Raw genomic sequence first — 7,655 nt, 5'->3', positions numbered from 1 at the left:
ACCTGGGGTTGAGATATGGTGTGGTCTGTCTCCAGACTGAAGGACCTGGGGTTGAGATATGATGTGGTCTGTCTCCTGGCTGAAGGACCTGGGGTTGAGATATGGTGTGGTCTGTCTCCAGACTGAAGGACCTGGGGTTGAGATATGGTGTGGTCTGTCTCCAGACTGAAGGACCTGGGATTGAGATATGATGTGGTCTGTCTCCTGGCTGAAGGACCTGGGGTTGAGATATGGTGTGGTCTGTCTCCAGACTGAAGGACCTGGGGTTGAGATATGGTGTGGTCTGTCTCCAGACTGAAGGACCTGGGGTTGAGATATGATGTGGTCTGTCTCCAGACTGAAGGACCTGGGGTTGAGATATGGTGTGGTCTGTCTCCAGACTGAAGGACCTGGGGTTGAGATATGATGTATGGTCTCTGTCTCTCCCCTCCTCTCTCTCCAGACTGAAGGACCTGGGGCTAGAACAGTTCTCCGTATCGATGCTCTTCACACGTATCTTCATCCCCACCTCCTTCCTCCTGGTGTGTATCCTTCACCTTCACTACTTCCACGACCACTTCCTGCTGCTCACGGACCTGAAGGATGTGTCCCAAAAACAGGACAGCACCATCTACAGGTGAGGATGAGTGACTGACTGTGTTAGCCCACTGAGCTAAAGTGTAGGACTAGTTGTCAATACAGGGAGATAACATGAGTCTCAGCACCATCCACAGGTGAGACTGAGTGACTGACTGTGTTAGCCCACTGAGCTAAAGCCTAGGCATTAGTTTGGGGAGCTAACATGAGATTCAGCACCATCTACAGATGAGCTGACTGGGGGTTGAACCCTGATACTGCTCTAGACTAGGTTAACCCACTGAGCTAAAGCCTGGGCATTAGTTTGGGGTGCTAACATGAGATTCAGCACCATCTACAGATGAGCTGACTGGGGGTTGAACCCTGATACTGCTCTAGACTAGGTTAACCCACTGAGCTAAAGCCTGGGCATTAGTTTGGGGTGCTAACATGAGTTTTTGGCAGAATCTAAAGGTGAGCTGGGTGACTGGCTCTGAGCCCAGAAATGGTTCAACTCATTTTGACATGTTTATGTCCTGGGATTAACTGGGTGGGCTGTGGTTCTGATATCATGCTGTCATTATAACTACCTCATTTAGGGGTTATTTCACAGAGAAATGATGAAACTGTAGTGGTCTGTGTAGTGGTGGTCTGTGTAGTGGTGTCTGTGTGGTGGTCTGTGTAGTGGTGGTCTGTGTAGTGGTGGTCTGTGTAGTGGTGGTCTGTGTAGTGGTCTGGGGTTCTGTGTAGTGTAGTCTGTGTAGTGGTCTGTGTAGTGGTGGTCTGTGTAGTGGTGGTCTGTGTAGTGGTGGTCTGTATAGTGGTGGTCTGTGTAGTGGTCTGTGTGGTGGTGATCTGTGTAGTGGTCTGTGTGGTGGTATAGTGGTGGTCTGTGTAGTGGTCTGTGTAGTGGTCTGGGGTTCTGATATCATGCCTCATTTAGGGGGTTTCTCTCACACTGAGAAATGATGAAACTCTAGTGGTCTGTGTGGTGGTAGTCTGTGTAGTAGTCTAGTGGTAGTGGTGGTCTGTGTAGTGGTAGTGGTCTGTGTAGTGGTCTGGTCTGTGTAGTGGTAGTCTGTGTAGTGGTAGGTGGTCTGTGTGTGTAGTCTGGTAGTGGTCTGTGTAGTGGTAGTCTGTGTAGTGGTCTGGTAGTGGTCTGTGTGGTAGTCTGTGTGGTGGTCTGTGTGGTGGTAGTGTAGTGGTAGTCTGTGTAGTGGTCTGTGTAGTGGTAGTCTGTGTAGTGGTCTGTGTGGTGGTAGTCTGTGTAGTGGTCTGTGTGGTGGTGGTCTGTGTAGTGGTCTGTGTAGTGGTAGTCTTGTGTAGTGGTCTGTGTAGTAGTCTGTGTAGTGGTCTGTATAGTGGTGGTCTGTGTAGTGGTGGTCTGTGTAGTAGTCTGTGTAGTGGTCTGTGTAGTGGTCTGTGTAGTGGTCTGTGTGGTGGTGGTCTGTGTAGTGGTCTGTGTAGTGGTAGTCTGTGTGGTGGTCTGTGTAGTGGTGGTGGTGTCTGTGTAGTGTGTAGTGGTCTGTGTGGTGGTCTGTGGTGGTCTGTGTAGTGGTCTGTGTAGTGCTCTGTGTGGTAGTATGTGTAGTGGTCTGTGTAGTGGTGGTCTTTGTGTGGTGGTCTGTGTGGTGGTCTGTGTGGTGGTCTGTGGTCTGTGGTGGTCTGTGTGTGGTCTGTCTGTGTGGTGGTCTGTGTGGTGGTGGTCTGTGTAGTGGTCTGGTGGTGTGTGGTGTCTGGTAGTGGTCTGTGGTGGTGTCTGTAGTGGTGGTCTGTGTAGTGGTAGTCTGTGTAGTGTGTAGTCTGTGTAGTGGTGGTCTGTAGTAGTCTGTGTGGTCTGTGGTCTGTGTGGTGTGTTGTGGTGGTCTGTGTAGTGGTGGTCTGTGTAGTGGTAGTCTGTGTAGTGGTCTGTGTGTGGTAGTCTGTAGTAGTGTAGTCTGTGTGTAGTGGTCTGTGTGTAGTGTCTGTGGTCTGTGTAGTGGTCTGTGTGGTAGTCTGTGTAGTGGTCTGTGTGGTAGTCTGTGTAGTCTGTGGTCTGTGTAGTGGTGGTCTGTGTAGTAGTCTGTGTAGTGGTCTGTGTAGTGGTGGTCTGTGTGTGGTCTGTGGTCTGTGTAGTGGTCTGTGTAGTGGTGGTCTGTGTGGTAGTCTGTGTAGTGGTCTGTGTGTGTGGTAGTCTGTGTAGTGGTCTGTGGTGGTCTGTGTAGTGGTCTGTGTGGTGGTCTGTGTGGTAGTCTGTGTGGTAGTCTGTGTAGTGGTCTGGGTAGTGGTCTGTAGTGGTCTGTGGTCTGTGTGGTAGTCTGTGTGGTGGTCTGGGTAGTGGTGTCCTTGTGTGGTAGTCTGTGTGGTAGTCTGTGTAGTGGTGGTCTGTGTAGTGGTGGTCTGTGTGGTGGTCTGTGGTCTGTGTAGTGGTAGTCTGTGTAGTGGTCTGTGTAGTGGTGGTCTGTGTAGTGGTCTGTGTAGTGGTGGTCTGTGTAGTGGTGGTCTGTGTGGTAGTGTAGTCTGTGTAGTAGTCTGTGTGGTGGTCTGTGTAGTGGTCTGTGTAGTGGTCTGTGTGGTGGTCTGTGTGGTGGTCTGTGTGGTGGTCTGTGTAGTAGTGGTGTGTGTAGTGGTCTGGGTAGTGGTCTGTGTAGTGGTCTGTGTGGTAGTCTGTGTAGTGGTCTGGGTAGTGGTGGTATGTGTGGTAGTCTGTGTAGGTGGTCTGTGTGTGGTCTGTGTAGTGGTGGTCTGTGTAGTGGTGGTCTGTGTGGTGGTCTGTGTAGTCTGGTGGTCTGTGTAGTGGTCTGGTAGTCTGTAGTGGTGGTAGTCTGTGTGGTAGTCTGTGTGTGGTAGTCTGTGTGGTAGTCTGTGTAGTGGTCTGTGGTAGTGGGTCTGTGTAGTGGTCTGTGTAGTGGTATGGTAGTCTGTGTAGTGGTCTGTGTAGTGGTCTGTGTGGTAGTGGTCTGTGTAGTGGTCTGTGGTGGTGTGTAGTCTGTGGTGGTCTGTGGTCTGGTAGTCTGTGTGGTAGTCTGTAGTGGTAGTGGTGTAGTCTGTGTAGGTAGTCTGTGTGGTAGTCTGTGTAGTAGTCTGTGTGGTAGTCTGTGTATTGGTTTCTCATCCTACTTGATTATCATCTGTCTGTGTAGTGGTCTCTGTGTGGTAGTCTGTGTAGTGCTTCCTCATTTTTGTCTTTCTAATCTATTGGTGGTCTGCCATCTGTCAGTGGTCTGTGTCTGGTCTTCTGTGGTAGTCTGTGTGGTAGTCTGTGTGGTAGTCTGTGTAGTGGTCTGTGTGGTGGTCATCTCTCATCCATTTCCTCCTCCTCGGTCATCTCGTAGTGGTGGTCCACTGTGTGGTGGTGGTCCTATGGTGGTCTTTGTAGTAGTCTGTGTGGTGGTCTGTGTGGTGGTCTCTGTGTGGTAGTCTCATACAGTGGTGGTAAGTGGTGCTGTGTAGTGGTAAGTCAGTCTGTGTATGTAGTCTGTGTAGTGGTCTGTATGGTGGTCGTGTGTAGTGGTCTGATCTGTGTATGAATAGGTGGGTCTATTGGTTTCTCATCCTACTTGATTATCATCTGTCCTCTCTTTGTGCTTCCCTGTCTTTCTAATCTACTGCCATGCTTTCTGTCCTCCTGGTCCCTCCCTCCCTAAAGTCATCATGTCCTCCTCCCAAATTCCCTCCATCCTCCCAAACATCATCCCTTTCCCTCCCTCCTTCCTTTCCCTCCCTCCATCATGTCCTTCCCTCCCATTCTCTCCCTCAATCATCATCCTCCCTCCACATTCGCTCCTCAATCATTCCTCCCATGTTCCCTCCTCTCCTCCTTCTCTCCCTCCCACATTCCCTCCATCATCCCTCCTCCATGTTCCCTCCCTCCAATCATCCTTCAGTGGTGGTCTCCAAAGTTTCTCAATCTCCCTCCCTCCATCATCCTTCAATCATCCCTCCCTCCTTCCTCATGTTCCCTCCCTCCCTCCATCATCTTTCTTTCCTCCCTCATCATCATCTCTCCCTCCATCACGTTCCCTCCCACGTTCCCTCCCACACATTCCCTCCCTCCCTCCATCCTTCTCTCCCTCTCATGTTCCTCTCCCTCAATCACTCCCTCCCTCCCCATCATCCTTCCCCTCCCTCCCACATTCCCTCCCTCCATCCTCATCCCCACTATTAGTTTGATTTACCTTCCACTTCCTCAGTCAACTTCTCCTCTGCATCATCTCTTCTTCTCTCATCCTCTATACCTCCAGCCCCCTAGCATCTGAATAGCCCTGTCCTACAGCCCTGTCCTACAGCCCTGTCCTACAGCCCTGTCTTTCCCTGCCCTGGTACCTACCTTCCCTCTGAAACAGTTTGGTCCTACAGCCCTGTCCCACAGCCCTGTCCCACAGCCCTGTCCCACAGCCCTGTCCTACAGCCCTGTCCCAAAGCCCTGTTCTACAGCCCTGTCCTACAGCCCTGTCCCAAAGCCCTGTCCTACAGCCCTGTCCTACAGCCCTGTCCTACAGTCCTACAGCCCTGTCCCAAAACCCTGTCCTACAGCCCTGTCCTACAGCCCTTTCCCACATCCTTGTCCCACAGCCCTGTCCCACAGCCCTGTCCCACAGCCCTGTCTTTCCCTGCCCTGGTAACTACCTTCCCTCTGAAACGGTTTGGTCCTACAGCCCTGTCCCACAGCCCTGTCCTACAGCCCTGTTGGTACACACAAAACCCACTGTTAACCTCCAAGCCAACCTACTCTCTTGATAAACCACTGTTAACCTCCAAGCCAACCTACCCTACCTGATAAACCACTGTTAACCTCCAAGCCAACCTACTCTCTTGATAAACCACTGTTAACCTCCAAGCCAACCTACCCTCCCTGAAAAACCACTGTTAACCTCCAAGCCAACCTACCCTACCTGATAAACCACTGTTAACCTCAAACCAACCTACTCTCTTGAAAATGAGTGTTAAAACACTCCAAAAGCCCTTCCCTAGTTCCCTACCTCAAAAACCACTGTTAACCTTGAAACTGCCCCTACTTCTCCCTGATAAACCACTGTTAGCACCAACCAATGATCTGTGACCTACACTCTCCCTGTCAAAAACTGTTTGTTGACAATCCTTTGCCAAGCCAACCTCTCTCTCCTGAAAAACTCACTGTTAACTCTCCTCTCTCAACCTCTCCCTCTCCTGATAAACCACTCTTAACCTCCTCTCCTGTGTTTATCCCTACTTGTAAAATTGTTGTTATCTGAGCCATCCAAGCCAACCTTTTCTCCCAGATAAACCAGTCTGTTAATCTCCAATGAGAAATTCAATACTTGGCCTGACCTGAAAACCACTGTCTAACCTCCGAAGCCATGACACATTCCCTGAAAACCACTGTTAACCTCCAAGCCAACCTACCCTACCTGACAATAGACTGTAAACTAAACCACTGTTAACCTCCAAGCCAACCTACCAGGGCCCTTGATAAACCAGTGGTAACCTCCAAGCCAACCTAGGGTCTCCCTACAAAACCAGGGCTTAACACTCCAAGCCAACCTAGTACTCTCCCTACAAAACCAGGGCTCATAGGGGTAGTAACCTAGACCAAGCCAACCTACTCTACCTGAAAAACCACTGTTAACCAGGGCCCAAGCCAATACTACTCTCTTGATAAACCACTGTTAACTCCAAGCAAACCTAGTGTAGTCTTGATAAACCACTGTTAACCTCCAAGCCAACCTACTCTACCTGAAAAACCACTGTTAACCTCCAAGCAAGTTCTCCAGCTGCAAAATAGGGTAGAGCATCTTGACTGGCTGCATCACCATGCACAACTGACCACCCTTGAGTGCAATAGACCCTGGTATTCTGGCCTTGAAACTGTTTAAATGACCAGGGTCATGGAGAGTGACAATAACCAGGGTCATAGGGTGGCACTACAATAACCAGGAGCCCTAGGGCAAGTGCACAGTGACCAGGGCCCATAGGGTAGTGCACTACAATAGACCAGGGCATAAGGGTAGTGCATTTAGACCAGGGTTTAGGGTAGTGCACTACAATAGACCAGGGCACTGGGTAGCTCATAGACCAGGGTATTTAGGGTAGTGTCTGAAAGCCTTGCCCATAGGGTACTCTCCTGCAGGGCCTAGTGCACTACTTTAGACCTGAAAACCACTGTTAACCTCAAACCGATCTAGACCAGGGCCCATAGGGTGAAAATGTTTCTCCAGGGGCTCTCTCTGCACTCTTTAGACTCTCTCTAGGGGTCTCCTGTGTTTATCAGGGCCTCTCTCTGTAACATTGTTGTTATCTGAGCAGCATCAAGGAAAAATGTTTTAGACCCCCACAGAGCAAATAAGTCTGAATCTCCAATGAGAAATTCAATGCTTGCCCTGACCTGTAAGCCAACTCTGACCTCTAACCTCCGATCCCATGACACATTGCCTGAGACTGAGGGAGATATTCTGTTTAGAGTTGCTTAGACCAGGGCTCCCTAGTACTCTGAAACGTATATGTTAGTGCACTGACTTTAGACCAGGGCCCATAGTGTAGTGAAACTACAATAGACCAGGGCTCATAGGGGTAGTGCACTACTTTAGACCAGGGCCCATAGTGCTCTGGGGTAGTGCAGTACAGACCAGGACTCATAGGGGTACAACTTTAGACCAGGGCCCCATAGTGCTCTGGTGAAACGTAGTGCATGTCAGGGGTAGTGCACACTTTTAGACCAGGGCCCATAGTGCTCTGGTGGGTGCAGTATGTCATAGGGGTAGTGCACAATAGACCAGGCCCACATAGTGCCCATAGGGGTAGTGCACTACAATAGACCAGGGCCCACATAGTGGGTAGTGCACTACAATAGACCCATAGGGGGTAGTGCACTACAATAGACCAGGGCTCATAGGGGTAGTGCACTACTTTAGACCAGGGCCCACATAGTGCCCAGTAGGGGTAGTGCACTACAATAGACCAGGGCCCATAGGGGGTAGTGCAGTACAGGTAGTGCAACTTTAGACCAGGGCCCATAGTGTAGTGCACTACAATAGACCAGTAGGCCCAATAGACCAGGGCCCACATAGTGCACTGGTGAAATAGACCAGGGCCCATAGGGTAGTGCACTACAATAGACCAGGGCCCACATAGTGCTCTGGTGA

General features: G+C 50.4%; 1 pseudogene; it reads left to right on the top strand.

Moving 5' to 3' along the window:
• Positions 1 to 7,655, top strand: part of LOC135558083 (piezo-type mechanosensitive ion channel component 2-like) — a 243,148-nt pseudogene that overhangs the window by 84,135 nt on the left and 151,358 nt on the right.

Source organism: Oncorhynchus masou, chromosome 17 (genome assembly GCF_036934945.1).
Source record: "Oncorhynchus masou masou isolate Uvic2021 chromosome 17, UVic_Omas_1.1, whole genome shotgun sequence".
NCBI lineage: Eukaryota > Metazoa > Chordata > Actinopteri > Salmoniformes > Salmonidae > Oncorhynchus > Oncorhynchus masou.
The sequence above is the reverse complement of the archived record's forward strand: the minus strand, read 5'-3'. Positions and strand labels throughout refer to the sequence as shown.